Source organism: Podarcis gaigeae, assembly GCF_964106915.1.
Source record: "Podarcis gaigeae genome assembly, chromosome: 8".
Lineage (NCBI taxonomy): Eukaryota > Metazoa > Chordata > Lepidosauria > Squamata > Lacertidae > Podarcis > Podarcis gaigeae.
In genome coordinates, this window is record NC_139684.1 from 79,153,663 (window position 1) to 79,170,551 (window position 16,889).

Here is a 16,889-nt window from a genome sequence, read left to right on the forward strand (position 1 = left end):
GGCTGGATTTAGAAGTTCAGCCCTGGGGAGGTCAAAGTCTTTATATCCAGTGTGGGGATTCATTGAACCGTATAACCGTAGAGTTGGAAGGGACCCTGAGGGTCATGTAGTCCAACCCCCGCAATGCAGGAAATCTCTACTACAGCTGCCATCAGCCCCTGGAAGCATGGCCAATGGACGGGGTGATGGGAGCTGCAGCTCAGCAACATCTGGAGGGACAATGGTTCCCTACATCTGCTTTATATGTGGAAACATAATCACATGAGTGGGCCACACCCTCACCTGCCACCAGGGAAAAGGACGCAAGGGGCACAGAGGTGTCTTGCTGTAGGAATTGTGTAATATTAAGCAAAAGGCCTGAAACAGAAGAGTTGACCGGTTGCTTCAAATCAAATATATAGCCTCCGTTCCTTCTTAATTTTCAAGCTGCTGGCCGTGACAATCTTTACTCCTTGGCTCAGCATAGTTTCCCTTTCTCTCTCCTGATCCTCTCCTGTCCTGCTCTCTCTTTTCCAACTATAGCCACCTGCTTTAAAAAAATTCTGACCTCTCACATAAACGCAACTCAGACAATGGCAGCCGAAAACTCCTATTTGTGCAACCTCTCTGTGACATCAGAGCATCTCAGCCAGTCTTGAGGCTTCACTGCAACCACTAAGATCCTCTAGTCAGTGCTTTAAAATGTGTCCCCCTTCACATCTACTCTTGTATCATTGGACTTTTTTTTAATACAATCAACTCAATATTATGTAATCTAGCATGTGCAGGTACGGGAGGGAGGACACTGCCTTGAACAAACTGCAACCGTTTGCAGCAAAGTGTGCTGATTGGCTTGCTTACTTGAGTCATCTGGAGCAACTACTTTTCTGGCTTATATAGAACAGGGTAGAGGAAGCTCAGGCCTGGAGCCAGATGTGTCTCCACAGGCCTCACAATCTGGCCTCTGAAACTCTTCCCAGGACACAGCCCTTACTAGCCTTGCTTCACAGCTTGAGAGTTTTTGCCTAACTGGAACATGCCATTGAGCGCTGACCACAGCCTCTTGTTTGCCTGGACGGAGGGTAGAGAGACAATTGTGTGAGTGTGCACGGAAACTAGCCAAATGAACAGATAAAACTGACATTTGTTGCTCCTTCGAAGGTTGAGGGCCTGGACTGAAAAATATTCCCTACCCCAATGATCTAGACTGTGGACCAGAGGACATAGGTCAATGGCCTGTGAGAGGAGACCCCTGCCAAGCAGGTGAGGCGGAAATAAATTGCTTCTTGTCCCCTCCAGCTCTTTTGATGCTCAACCAACAGCCCTTTGTCTAATCAGAAGCAAAAAAACAACACACGACACCCTTGCAAGAGACAAGCCAATTATTCTACGGAGCCATAAACTATGGGATATTGTGGTAATGGAAAAGGCAATAAAACAAAATGAAGATAGCAGAGGGGCTACTATGGGAGGGGGAAAACCTTTTAGGAACATTGGCTTTCAGGGCGTGTGAAGCAGAGGAGGATGGCAAGGGCTAGGAAATACAAACCACACATCATGTGTACGTTTTTTTGCGATTGCCTCCTCCCAAGAGAAGCAGAGGCTCATTCAGTGCAACACCGTCTCCTTGCTTTCGCCTGGTTATGTACAGGTCTTCCAAGTCACCTTTCCAGCTCAGAGGTGCTCCAGGCGAAGGACAAAAGGCTCAAGATAGGGGTGCTTTACACGCCCGCGCGGAGTCCAAGTGCCTGGGGTCAGTATCGTGTCTTTCCGGCAGCTCCTCGAAACACCATGTTAAATGAATGCCAAACAGGGAGAGCCGAACGCTAATAGATGTAATAAGATTCAGAGATTTATAAGTATTATCCGTGCTACGGAAACGCCAGGAGCTGCATAAGACACCGCCACGTACAGCCCCGCACAATGCAAGCTTTACATAAATTGAGCTTTACATTCAACACTTCTCCAAACGCATTAGCTAAATTTGCTCTCTTCCCGCTTTCCGAAACGAAGGAGTTATAAAGGGTGGCGAGGCGAGGCCTTGCAATGGAGGAAGGTCTGTCCAGAGATCACCCTGACCTAGCAGCTTGGGCCCACCAGTCTCTCCCTGACGGGAGGCCCCCTGACAAAGGTTCTCATTGTTCTTATCCAGCGCTCATTGTTCTTATCCAGGACGCTCTCTTGAGGACCTCATTCCCTTCTGGACATCCTTCCAGATGGGTCACGTGCCGTGGGTGGGTCAGGCCAGAGACAAAGGTGGATACAGTGGCATAGCGTGGCTTGCCAGTGCCTAGGACTGCATGGAGGGAGGGAGAAAAAAAGACGGAGCACACATGTACATTCAATGGCGTCCACATCGCCCAGGAGATCGCGGCAACAGAGATAAGAAAAGAAGAGTCATTCTATTGCCTGGAGAGGCCACTTCCTGGTTCGCATGGAGAAGCTGTTTCAATGGAGCCCAGTGACGAAAGCACACAGCTGTACTGAGGCAGCACCAGGTGTTGAAATTTTGTGCCCCACACTACGCCACTGAGTGGGTTGGGAAATGAAATGCGGCCCTTTCTGCAGCCGACTAGTTTCTACACATACTCATGCACTCCTCTCTGTCCTCCATCCCGTCAAGCACGACACGTGATCCCCCTAGCCAGGCCCAAACAACCAAGGAGGGCATGAAGCAAGATCCCTGAAGGGTGGGGCCTGGGGGGAGCCTGAGGGACACATTTGGCCCCTGGCGCTGAGGTTGCCAACCCCTTTTTCTAACAGAAGTGCTGCTCCTGTGCGCCCTCCACGCCCTTCATTGCAGACTGCGACCTGCAGGAACAGAAGATTTTGAATGTCACCACTGCTGCTCTGGGCAGCCATCACAGGCAATAGATCTTGTGCTCCAAGGTATGGCAGCAGAGTAGATGGATGGGTCCAACCCATCAGGAATGACCCACTGGGAAATTCTCCTGCACAAGCTGCACTGGAATGAATGGAAGCTGTGTGCCTTGTGTGCTAAGCATGTGTGATTTTCCACCTCAGCTAGCCCTGACTGTAAATATATCAAGGGCTATATCTCCTGAAAGGGTTTACTGAGCCCTTGAGAACACCCTTAAAAAAAAAAAACACCCTGCATTAAGAAGAGTCGAGTTCTGCAAGGGGAATAAATTGTGCATATTAAACAAATGTGCAAAATTCCTGCATTAAAATTATTTCACATGTGTTCCCTTCCCCATACCTTCTGCTAATATTTAAATCCATTACGGAACCTCAGCGATATCTGCTTTCCCTTCTAGCAAGCCATCACTGCCTGGACACGCAAGAGAATGCACGCCTTGGCAATGAGCGTTGCTGTAATGCTCAGTAATGCTCTCCTTTGCGTCTGCTGTTATTTAGAGATTTCTCAAAGCGGCGGAGGGATGGGCAGAGACGTGAACAAATGCGCAGGGGGGGAAAAAAATCCCACAGGTGCAGAGACAAAAGATCACAGAGGCATATACCAAGAGGCGCTGGAAATGCCTACAGGAAATGCACAGCCTTAAAAGGCAGAATCTGGCCGCATGGGATTTTAGCCCTGCTCTCCAGCAATTTCTGAAAGCCACATGGCACCTGTATGCCACCCACGCTGATCCCCCCACCTGTCCGCCACGGCAGGCTGACATTGCACGCACAGCGTTGTTCAGGCTGGACAGGGCTGGCGCTTGCAACCTTCACCCCAGCACTGCTTCCTGCCTTCCCAGCGGAATGCTAACATCTCAGAACCGGGAGCAGCAGAAGCCCCTGTGTGGACATGACCCGGCACATCTATACGTCCCCGGAGGCCACAGAATCTGCGTGCCCCGAAAGGAATTAATTCACAAGCACATGCCCTGGGCTCTGATCCATAAATCCAAGTTCACTTTTGACATTTACTTTTGCCGCCTCACATTCTGAACACAACACGCAGGAAAGAGAGCCCCGAACGGCCTCGGACGACCCACGTCTTTTCAAACCGCAAATTGACAGGTGTGAAAGCTAGACATCGGTCGGGCAAAAACAAGCTCCACCCGGGTCTCGGGCCCAACAGCTCTTCAGACATTGCCTAGTCAAAGAGAAGGAAAGAATGAATGCCTCATATACTACACATTTTCTGGTTGTGCTACGGCAAGAGTATTCAGCTACGAAGCTTCCTGCTACCACCTGTCATCTGAAGTGGTCGGTGCCCAGAAAAGTTTGATTGTGAAATCCTTGCAGTTCACAGAATCATAGAAGTGTAGAGTTGGAAGGGACCCTGAGGATCATCTGGTCCAACCCCTTGCAATGTAGGAATATGCAGCTGCCCCATACAGAGATCAAACTTGCAACCTTGCCAACTGAGCAGTTGTGTGAGTTGTCACTTTGTGGGTACCAGGAATGCATGCACAAGAAGGGGCACTCATGAAAGGGTGGGAGGGATTTGCATTCCGTTATTTTCGTCCTTCGGGTTGATTTGTTTATTGTAAAAATTGCCAGCAGCCTCGACGAGAAAGGTGGGATGGAAATTACGAACAAACAAAATAGAGGCACAGAAGACGGCTGGCTGGAGGAGTTAAGCAAGAGGTGGGAGGAATTTTTAATGGCAAGCGATAGAGATTCTGCTCCTGTGTACATTCCTCGGCTCCCCCTTCCTCCCCACCCCACCCCATTTGCCCTCTCCCGCCTGTTGGCACCATTCGCTCCCTCTTGCGGCACACACGTAGCCCCAGCCTGCTTGAGATTCCTGAGGACGCATTCCAACCATGTGCCTCTCACTAAAGGTCACGACTTGAAAATGCCGGCCCATCCATCAGGGCCCTGTGCCAGGGGTGGAGGAATTAACCCCACTGCTGCAGTGGGTCCCTCGTGGAACTCAAAGCCCTGAAAGCAAATAAGCGCCGGGAGTTAAACACCGCTAAGATCCAACCATTTCCTTCCTTCTCCCCTTCCACCCCTGGGATAGAAGGTGCCAAGGATGTGTGTGCCACAACCGTCTAATCTACACCAGTGGTGCATGCTGTGGAGCAGAGCCTGCCCTTGGCACCTGCATGGTAGGAAGAGATGCCCTCATACCATCATGCCAAACCTTGGGCACATGCATTGCACAGCCTGCCTCCTCTTCCAAGCGCAGACCCTATTTTCCAGGGACAGTCCCAGATTTACAGAAGCCATCCCGGTTTCAGATTTGATCCCGGAATGTTCCGCTTTTTCTTAGGACGTCCCTACTTTCATTGGAGAAACGCTGGAGGACGTCCGTATTTTCAATGGACAAATGTTGGAGGGTATGGAATAGGACGTCCCCCTATTTCATGGGTAGGCAAATCCAGCCAAATCACCTTCTAAATCCGGCCAGTGGATGGTCCGGGAATCAGTGTGTTTTTACATGAGTAGACTGTGTGCTTTTATTTAAAATGCATCTTTGGGTTATTTGTGGTAATAACCCAGTGGTTATTTGTAGTAATTCGTTCTCCCCCCCCCAAAAAAAAATATAGCCTCCCACAAGGTCTGAGGGACAGTGGACCAGCCCCCTGCAGAAAAAGTTTGCTGACCCCTGCTTCACTGGAGAAATGTTGGAGGGTATGCAAGCAACTTTGCCTGCGCTGGCTCTGCAGCGAAATGGCTGGGGACAGTTTAATCTTCATTTATTTATACTTCTACCCCGAGTTTCCGTCCCAGGAGCCCAAGCTAGCTAACAATAGGTCATGCAAATCCATTTTGGTGGGGCCAGCGGAAGAGAACTTCCGACACATTGTGCCTTTTGGGAGCTGATTTGTTGCATAAGGAAAGCAAAGACGTAGCTTGATGGAAGGGAATGCAGTTGGCAGGACAAAAAATACAGGCTATGCGGAGATTTATGTGCCTGAATTATCCTTGTCTTCTTAATAAGCCAACACTATTAGGGGTGGGGGTAGAGGGGAGGGGAGGGGAGGACAGTTTTGCTGCAAGCCAAAAAAACCAAAATGTCTACAAATGGCAAAGCCCGCTTTAGGAAGCTCACCGCAAGGAGAATGCACCAGGCAAATGTGACTCTATTACACGAACTAATAAATCTATCAAATTTCTCAGATTGATTTTAAGTGATTGTGGTTGCACACGCACACGTCATTCAGCACCAGCAGCACATGAGCAACAATTCACTCAAAGCATTTCTGCCAAGGGAAGCTTAGGGATTTAGCTACATCTGCCTTTCTAAGGAAACCAGCCTGATCCACACCTCCCAGCCAAATGTTTGGATCAGACTGTGATTCTCCCGACTTTGCGCTTCTCTGAATTTTGCAATTCAGTTCTCAGATTAAAAAACCTGCATGCCAAAATGTGTATAAAAATGTAACTTTAGGACAAAATACATAATAGAAAAACGTAAAACACATTTATAAACACATTGCATTTACATCCACATACATGTTTATAAATGTGTTTTACCCTATAAGTTCAAAAATACATATTTCGAAAAGAGATTTTTTTCTGTGATTTCCCTTTTCCCTTTTTAAGATTGCAGATTAATGTGGACATGAGGCAGAACAGAATGAACTCGGGCAAAACTGATGAAGTCTGGAGACACAAAGTGATCCATCCATCAGTAATTCCAGCCAAGCTATGTAAGTTGAGAACATAATGGTGGTTTGTACACAGCCATTGGCCAATCATCTGAGGCGAGGAAAAATCCTCTCCATCTGACAAGGCAGCGTCCAAGAGAGGCCACCGTTCTTCTCTCTCCCCACCCTGATTTTCAAGCCCCAACATTTCAGGCCCCCCAAAATAACAAAGGTATGTTTCAGCAGATGGGGGAAATGTGGTGGGTTACTAACTTTTAGCAACTTGGTATCACCACCGCAGAATAAACCTGATATGTTCAGCAGTATGCATAATATAGAATTTCATTCCCCCCCCCCTTCAAACTCTACACATCCTGATGTCCTTTTGTGCAGCATTTCTAGGGACAGATCTGGGCTTGAAAGCTTGGTGTCCAAGCATTGGGTTTTTGTTCTGTCCCAGCACTTTCCCTGGAAAAACCAGCATTTTACCGCCGAATCAGAGGGAACGGCAATTGGGTTTTCAGAGGACTGCTGCTTGCATTGCTAGATAGCTCAGTGACAGAGCATGAGACTCTAAATCTCAGGGCTGTGTGTGTCAAGATCCACGTTGGTCCTGCATTGCAGGGGGTTGGACTAGATGATCCTTGGTGTCCCTTCTATGCTCCGATTCAGCAGTAAAATGTGCACCAGGGAAAAGCGGGGAGGGAAACCTCTTGAACACAGAGCGTTAAAGTGGGGACCTGTGCCTGGACAGTGCAGCACAAAAGGAAGTCTGGTTGAGCTCTGTCTTATTGAGGATTTCCTCAACAAAGGCTAGAAACGTGCTTTAAAAACAAACAAACCAGAGATTCTCAGGATGGGTGCAATGGACTCTACATCATCTGCTTTGGCATACACCAACAGGATTGAAACCAAAAAACCGGACAAATATGAAACTGCTAATTTCTTTAACAGGCATTTTCGCATATTACAAGCAGCAGCACTGAATGGGCTGAGAGGGGAATATCAGGTCAGGTAGCAACTTCAACCAGCACGTCTGTTCTTCAAAAATAAATGGCCAACACACCATCTGCAGTCTGGCAGCTCTGACAATTCTTCCTCCTCCATAGGAAAAATGGCTACTTTGATCTTGTGCAGGGAAAAAAGAGAGGCAACAGCCACTGCCTCATTTTCTCCGTCTCCACAAGAAAGACGCCTGCGTCGATGCTGTGATTCACAATGTAAGGAACTGTTGCCCTTTCTGACAGCGAAAATCAAAATGGCAGCCACTCCACTGTCTTCCATGGTAGAACAAAGATGGTTGCTCCTCAGCAACGCAGAACTGTGCTGCATTGTGGGAAGGTGGTTGACCCAGCTCAGCGGCGAACAAAGTCAGCCATGGGAAAATAAAAGCTTACCCTTCGACGTTTTGCTCTGAGAGACAAAAATGGCCGCTGTGTGAACCACCTGAGCAAAAATAGAAAAAGAAAAGGGCCTCTTGCCTCTATCCATAGCAACATGGCTCCACTTTAGCACCATGGATACACACGGTTTCACTCTTGCTCCAGCTGAGGAACAAACATGAGCACTCTTAGGCATCTTACAGAAATATCGCTGTTCCTTCTACCAGCCTCTCTCCCCACCACGGCCCCGCAACTCCACGCTTGCTCGGTGACAATAACCACAGCTGATTGATGGGAACGAGGCTGCCACGGGGACTGTGTGTGCCGAGACGGATGGGGGGCAGAACGGAGTCCCTGGCAGGCAACCATAGTTCAATGCCAGCCAATGGGATGGAGCTTAGCTTTGAACATATGCCCCCGCTCCTCTCTGGCATTCAATGCACTGCATTCCCCTCAGCCCCTTGGAGGCAGACAGAATCCTTCCCCCCTCCCCGGAGTTGAAAGGGGTCACAAACTTTCAATGTAGCAGAGGGAGGAAAGGTTTGGACAGGACTCCTCAGTTCTGCTCTGCAAGCCTCAGAAGGGTTTGGAGATCAGATGCCCTCTGCCATTGTGCGGCTTCAAATCCCTTCCGGTAACACCCAGAAACTAAGGGTGTTCTCTAAAAGTCTCTCTCTCTCTCTCTCTCTCTCTCTCTCTCTCTCTCTCTCTCTCTCTCTCAACTGGACTTGTGCCAGAGGACTCTAGGAGCAAGACGAACACACTTGGCTCTCTCTTGGCTGTTCTTCAGCACCACCAATAATGGGTGACCAGGTGGTGGCATTGCAGAGTTGGGTGGTACAAAGGGCTAATAGGGTTTTACCTAGTCCAGCAAAAGCTGCCCTCAGTGATTCAGCTTCTTAGGCAGCTTCCACACTGAGCATTTACTGCAGAATAGCTATGCTTTGTTCACTCACTTTTTATGTGAGCAAAACGTTCTCCTCCCACATTCCCCCCCCCCCCACTGAACTTCCAGGTTTTGCTTCTCCTGAGAAAACCAAACGTTAAACCCCTGCAATGGCATGGATATCAGGTGTAGATGATCCGTTGTGTAGCTTTATAGTAGTTGCAAGCGTGGGGAGGGGGCAGTTAGAGCCTGTATACATGGCACTAGCCAATTCCTTCTCTCTGGACCATCTCTCCTCTTTAGGAATTAACCCTCCCTTTCTAAATAGATTTGTCTTTATATCCACATCTATTCTCCCCATCCCCAACTGAAGTGGTAGAGGCAATCATGATTAGGAGTGCAACAACCCTTCCCCTTCCTCTCCTCCCCCCGCCCCCCACACACATACACACTTGCAGCTTAAAGCAGAAGCCCAATGATTGGTGGCTGCAAAACTGTCCACATCTGCAAGCACCACACCCCCACGCCCCATAATGCTCTTTTGCCTGCGTGGATCACTCTACCCAAGCTCAGCTCGCCATCACGCACACACTGTCTCCCATCTGTAGCATGCAGATGGGCATAAAGTCATTTGTGCCCTTCAACTGCGAGTCTTCTGGGAATAGAGGCTTCTCTCCTCTGTTTACGACTGCTGTCTTGATACATGGGGAACAGGAGGGTTAGTGCAGAAGGCTCTGGGCAGGAGTTTTGGAGAGTCGGATCTTCAGGTTTCCTTCCCTGCCCTCTGCGAGTCTACGATCCTGCCCGAAAGCCCCCTAGGACAGGAGGACTGGCCATACATCAAAACAACCTGAATCAATGCGTTAAGGGGAACAGTGTTCGGAGAAACAAGAACAAGGGCATCTGCAGACGTCCCTCCGTCTGACTCCAGAAGGGAACAATGGGTCCTGTTCTGTCCTGGCCTTGGCACCATCCATCACGGGGAGTGTTTTGTCGGGCAGCTGGCATCACACTGGCTGCTGGGGCACGTCCTGGCACTGCATCCCGACCCCCTGGACTTGCAGATGTATTTGCAACCCCAAGCACAAGCCAAATAAAGCAAAGGACACCAGGAACAACTCTCCATTTGGCCTGCAGTGACCTTGCATCTTATACATGGCAATAAGAAAAAAAATCCGGATTTAAGAATAGGAGATTCTCATAGGGGACAGCCTAGGGCAGCCGTTTTGTATGGACATCTCTTCTGCTGCAGTACTACCTGGATGAGAGGTTTCTAAGCCAGGTGTGGGGAGCCTGTGGTCCTCCAGGTGTTGATGAACTACAACTAACATCCTTCCTGGCAACTGGTTCCCCATACTTGCTCTATGCACTTCTATTTCTGCTCCTCTGAAACTAGGAAACAGCAACTTTGAGCCCCTCCGGATGTCCTATTTATTGCACATTCATGATGGTTTGTGTTCCTGATGCTATCGGAGTGGTCAAACCCGCAATCCAATTTCAATACTGTTTGCACCTGCAAATGTTTTGGGGTGGTCACACTGCTTAAGGGTGAGCGAGTAAGGAACAGCTGGGCAAATCTGGGCAGTAAAACAAAACACAAAACATGGGGTGTTGATTATGCTTATACTTCTGCTAGTCACCTTCTAGGGTTCACTGACCTTTTTAGGAATGAGAGCACACATGGGTTTTTGAGCAAGTACCATGGGCACCACATCTTGTGCTTTTCCAAGGAATTGGGCAAAAGTTGAATCCACCCAGTAGAATTAGGACTGCTCCAGATATCTTTTCTAATTGCACATTCATGATGATTTGTGTTCTCGGTGCTATTGGGGCAGTCACAGGCAATTCCACTTTCAGTAGTGCAGGCAAAGGTTTGGGGGCAGTTGCAGTGTTTCATTTCCAGTCAATGAATATCCCAGAACTTCCTGCTGAAATCCCATCATTTTTTATACCAAAAATGCTCTGGTTTATTTTTGTCCTGCTACGTTTGTGCTATAGCCCCTCTGGACAGCAATAATGCGGTAGCCTCGGGGAAGCATTGCAACAACTAATAAGGCAGACTAAAACCACCGCTAATTCTTGTGCCAAGAACATGTTGGGAAATATACCTGCAATGAAACACAAGTCTGGAGGGAGAACACCTTGCAATTCCTTCCCTCCCTCTTACCCAGATCGTGATGCATTCAGATCTTGCTGCTCCATGGAGGAACAAGGGCTCAAGGAAAGGGCTGGGCAGCAAAATGAGGGATGTTTCGACAGGTGTAGGCTCAATGAGAGAAGGGGCCAGAGGTCAGCCCTCAGAGAAAATGGAAGAGAAATGCCAATTTACGGTTTATATATACTTTGCCCATCCACCAAGGAACTCAAGGTACAAGGCACTGGTATTTTCTCTCTCCTTGGTTTTATCATGGATGGATGGCCCAAGGAACTTCAAGGCTGACAGGCTCAATCCACACTTTTGCTTGTCCTGCGATTTCTTCTGTTTCTGCATTACTTCTAGGTATGGGTCCAAGAGGTTTTCCTCCTGTTCCCCAAGAAAACCCGCTGTTTGCTGCTGAATCGGAACAAATGTCATTCCATGGAAAACCCAATTGACGTTTTATTTCTATTCAGTAGTAAACAGTGGGTTTTCCCAGGGAAAGCAGAACAGAACAGAACCTTTTGGACCCATGCCTAGACATCACGGAACAAACCAAAGTGTGGATGAGCCCTGAGTGGAGATTGTCTCCTAGGCCTCTCCGATCCATCATACAGCTCAAAGGGCATGGAAGAGATGGAGAAGCCCAGTGGGAGGCAGCTGAGCAGCAGCAGCAGCAGGAGGAGCTCCACAATCCAGTTAGGGAAAATGAGAGGCAAGGCACAAGACATTACTTTTATATGTTTTGTCCAAGGCACTAAAATACAAAACCTCATTGCATCCCTGGTTGGCTGGTCCTGGCAGCTGTGTCCGTGCCATACTGTGCTGCACAGTGAACCAGCCCATGCCCATAAAGCCCTGGCAGGCCCCCTTCGCCCTTAATGGGTCTTGGACTCTTCCCTGGATGAAGACCATCTGCCGCCCTTGGACATCCCACCGGCTTCAGTTCAGCCTGGCATGCTCAGCCAAAGCAGAGTTAAGGCAAGGGAGACCAGCGCCTCCCTCCCTCCATCATTCACTTTTGCTCCTGAGGATCTACCAGGATCTCCGTTCGTCAGTCATGTCCACTCAGCTGCGAATACACTCCTGGCTACAGCTTGAATGCTTTCAGCTTGCAATGTCTACAAATGTGCCTTGCACCAAAACAGTTCCTTCTCCTACTCCCAGTATTTAAACATGGGCTTTTGTTTCACTGCAACATTGCTCAGTTATGTGCCCTGGAGAAACCTTGGTGCATGAACCATGGCTGTGGTTACACAGTAGGGGGAGAAAAGAACTCCACACATGCTCAGATTCATTGCCCTTTATTAAATTCTAAACGAGGATCAAGGCTCAAAATCTCACGCATTAGCAGCATGGTGCGGAGACACATACACCCACAGATAGCTATAGATATACACCATATTTTTCGCTCTATAAGACGCACCAGACCACAAGACGCACCTAGTTTTTGGAGGAGGAAAACAAGAAAAGAAAAATTCTGATTCTCAGAATCCAGAACAGCAAGAGGGATCGCTGCGCAGTGAAAGCAGCAATCCCTCTTGTTGTTCTGGCTTCTGTGATAGCTGCGCAGCCTGCATTCGCTCCATAAGATGCACACACATTTCCCCTTACTTTTTAGGAGGGAAGAAGTGAGTCTTATAGAGTATATATATATGCATGCACAAACATAAAACATGTAAGAGGCAGTGTGGTACAGTAGCTACAGTATTGGACTAGGATTGAGGAGACCCCACCCAGTCACCAAGCTTCCAACTTCACCCATTCAGGTAAACATCCGAGTTTTTCCACCAGCTGCAAATTGCAAAATGGGGTTGGAGGGAGGAGGGGGAAAGAGAGACACTGAAAAACACCTGGCAGGCCGCAATGAATGGCTGGTGACCTCCGTTTTGTTTGCTGGGTCACCCGATGATTCGCATGCGACCACACACAAGCAGGCGGAAGGACACAAGCAAAGGTTGACATTTCCGCTCCTCTGAAAGGGTCACACTCCCCCCCACACCACACCACACATCCACCTGCTGTTTTCCTAACATAATAAACCAAAGCAGAGAGAACCATCCCCTCTTCAGACTGGTGCTATTTTAAGCACCAACGCACAGGTGTTTTCAGCAAAGAAAGGGGGACCTTAGTTTGGGCAGCGCCCGCTTGGGATGGTGTCAGAGGAACCAAATCTTACACTGGGATTTGCAGGCCAACTGGGTTGGGAACTAGCCAGAGAGAAAAGAGGGGAAGGGGGGAAGCAGTTCTTGCCCCTTTCCTTTGATGGTTCAGATGCACAAACCAGCATCCGCCCTGCCCCACATGGGATCTAAACCAAAATAAATCACCTGGCAGGGGCTGCTACATTGGGCGGGGACTATTTTCAAAAGTTGGAAGCCCTAAGCTATGGGTAGGAATGGGGTGGGGATGGGGATTCAACACAGTTCACATTTGAAGGCAAACTTTCCTAATTCACATTTTCTGAAGCAAGATGTGAACTGAAAACACCAAAATCCTTCAAAATCCAAACTTCTCCCAATTTTGCAATGCAGTTCTCTGGTCGAGTAACGCATGCAAAACTGCACGTACCAGGGTAAAGCATGCATATAAATGCATGCAAGAGTGAAAATAAGCACATGTGCAGTATGTTAGGGGAAACTGCTTTGCGGAGAAGTCTCTTTTGTGGCCAGTTATCAAAAGCCGACGACTACCAAGCAAGTTAGCAAATGCAAGGCTGGACAACAATAGGAAAGGGCCATCAAATTCACACTGTGCTTGTTAGGTTCCCACAGGTGTAGGGCCTGGCCATGGCTGGATGCACAAACATTGAGCTAACTGGACCCTGCAGTTGCCCAGCAGGGAGGTATTGTACTCTGACAATGGGACCTCACTAAGGCAGCACTGAGGAATCTCTAGATGTTGTTGGACTCCATCTCCCATCAGTCATAGTCAGTATGGCTAATGGTCAGCAATGATGGGAACTGGAGTCCAGCAACCTCAGGGTCCTGGTCCCAGTCAATAAGGTAGGTGGATAGGAAGGAGTTTTTCTCGCTCTCTCACTACTACTGGAGCCACCTGGTGAAGCTGAATGGTGGGAGACTGAGGGCAGATGTGGGTCATCTTCCTCCCCAAAACTGAAAATTGCCAGTATCAGATGAATGCATGCATTCATTCGTACACATCAGTTACAGGCCCCTGTTGGAACATCATTGCCCAAAGCAGCATACAAAATTTTACAACCACACAACTGAAATACTAAAAGCCGGTAATAAGAAGCAGCGTGAAACAACCACAGCAACATTAAATATATATCTATTGAGCAATCAGGTCCCAAAATGGCCTTTCTAAGCAACAGGGAAACTACTTGAGGTGGCCTGGGGCCCCTCCAGATTGTTTCTTCTTTTAAAGAGTGTATTCTGCAGCGTGTCACTGATGCAATTACAGTGCATTAGTGGTGGATTTATACTGGACTATCCCAAAACCTGTTCCAATTTATTAGTTGTCCTGCAATCCTCCGCCTTCCCAATGTTGTTGTATTATTGCTGTCTGGAGGGGGTGTTTTGATGCTAACGTGCAACAAAGTCGGGACAGGAGGAAAATAAAGTGGATCGTTTCTGGTATATGAAAGTTGAGCATTTCAGCAGGAAGCAACAGGAACCATAGAATGGTAAGGGAACGTGAGGATCATATAGTCATGCGAGGTCTAACAGGTTGATCCCTGGAAGGTTTTGGTTGTTCACGGTTGATCACAGGCTCCTTTTCATCTGCCCCTGCGGCCCATCCTCCATTCACATGTGATCGCTGGAACGGAAGACGGAGTTTTTGCTGTGAGGCTGATTGTTTCCTTAGCGATATTTTGGTGAGAAACTTTTCCCCTTTAATAAATTCCAACACTTTCCAAAAAAGCTCAACAGCTTTGACCTGAACCCCTCCTCCCAAAAGGGGTAGATCACTGCCAGTTTTTTATTCTGTGAGTAGACAGCAGTCTCTTGGGAGTTAGACGTCCCTGATCTAGTCCAACCCCCTGAAATGCAGGAATCACAACTGAAGCACGCATCGATCAGACAGAGGTGGCATGTCCACTCCCAAACCTTTGCAGGCATAAGCAGGACCACGTAAAACCACCCTATGGTCATCAGGATCAGAAATCATCATGAATTCGCAATAACAAGGAGGCCTAGAAGGCCAGTTTAAAGAACTGGTGCCACTTCTGAAAAGGCTCTCCTTCGCTGCTCCAGCAGTTCTTGAGAGAACAGGGACATTCACATGGGGTTTGGAGGTCTCTTACATTTGGCGGGTCTGGCCTATGGATTAAAGGCGATGATAATCAACCATTTGGACTGGGCGTGGAGGCCAGCTGGTACCCAGTTTCCAGAAAGCAGCTGAAGCCTCTGCAATGTATGACTGGCCCGGATGTGTGAAGCCTTTCGGCTTAGATGAGGGACTTGTTTTCCATGTGCATCTGCAGACTCTGGAGTCAACTGTGCATGCTTCGGATGGATGCATTCAGGCTCTCTTCCAACCCTCTCTTCCCCAGGGTGGAAGCAGCTGCACTCACTTCCTCCCCTTCCCTTCTCCTGGGAATTAGGGTGGTTGCATTACTCGGCATATGCGTGCTAGCGGCACGAAGCGCAGGTGCTGGCAACAGGACTCAGGGTTGGTGCTGGATTAAATTGGGCTGGCATGGCACCCCTTCCCTCCTTCCTGGTGACTCCTTTCCCACCAGCCCAGAAATCTGTTGGTGCAGACTTCCTTCACACCCCTGCCGTTGCTTTCAATCCTTTTCTCCCTCGCGCAAAACTGTGTGGCAACGGCACCCTCTCAATCTGATCTTTGCTGCCGTTTGCTCCCTTTCCTGGACATCTATTAAATCTGTCCCCGGATTTCATTTAATGTCCCCGGATTTATATTTTAAGTGTTGTAGATTTATTAGTAGGGAATGAATGTTGCGTGATTGGTTCAACAGCAAAAGACACATCATATAGGGATTTCTGGCAAGGCAAAATGGTGGGTGCCATGGCAGCGGGCAGCTCCTGAAGCTAGCCAGAGCCAACTGCGCTACCAGGCTGGCTCCGGCCTGCTGAGACTGCCGCTGCTGCCGCCACTGCTGAGGGGGAACCGGGGACGCCCGGCACATCAGCTGGAGGAACCGCTGACCCCGCCCCCCCGTGACTCAAATCGAGCTGGGAACGAGAGCACCCAGCCGACAGCCCAGTGGTGCTCCGGGGCCAGGAAAACCCCAGAGCCAACACAGGGAGGAGGAGGAGAGGAGGAGAAGGGAGAGAGAGAGAGAGAGAGAGAGAGAGAGAGAGAGAGAGAGAGAGGGAAGGAGAAAAAAGAGCGGAGCCCCAACCTTGCTGTGCCACTGCCACTGAGGAAGAAAGGTAGGAGAGAGCACCCGAGCCTACTCCACAGAGGCTAGTGCTCCAAGAGAGAAGGCCGGGGCCCTGAAGAAGGCTGCGTGACAGAGGAGACCACAAAAGAAAATATAGTACTTCTTTATTTTTTAAAAAAATGCTTTTAAAAATAACTCTCTCTCTCTCTCTCTCTCTCTCTTTTTAAAGTGTCCCCAGATTCTTTGAAAAAAATCTGGTAACCTTATGCCATGGCCCCCTCATGTATCCGAAGAAGCGTTCGCTCGTGGCTAACCCTGATGCACAGAGACAGTGCAAACAAGGCCTTTGTGGGCAGAGAAGTGAGGGGAAGGGGGAATAATGTGGCCAGACGGAGATGCATCTACCATGACCCAGGTTCAGGAGAGAGGAAGGTAGGTCTGATCCACTTGCTCCTGGGCTTCTCCTGCCCACAGATCTATGCTTGGGACTCAATGCGGTATTAAAAGTCCTGGATACACCAAACCGCTTAACGGGAGCCTGCATGTGCTGGCTCATTAGTCAGGCGCAGCTTGCGTAGCACAGAAGCAAGAAACCAACGCACAGGGCAGGCGGGTAGGGAAAAACATACTGCCCAGAATCCTTTTCTGGGAATCCTGGGGGGTGAAGAGAATAACA

The 16,889-nt window shown here is 48.8% G+C and overlaps 1 protein-coding gene across 1 annotated transcript in view; it reads right to left on the reverse strand.

The window, feature by feature from the left end:
- Positions 1-16,889, reverse strand: part of CADM4 (cell adhesion molecule 4) — a 129,555-nt gene that overhangs the window by 15,312 nt on the left and 97,354 nt on the right. The gene's annotated exons all lie outside the window — the stretch shown is intronic.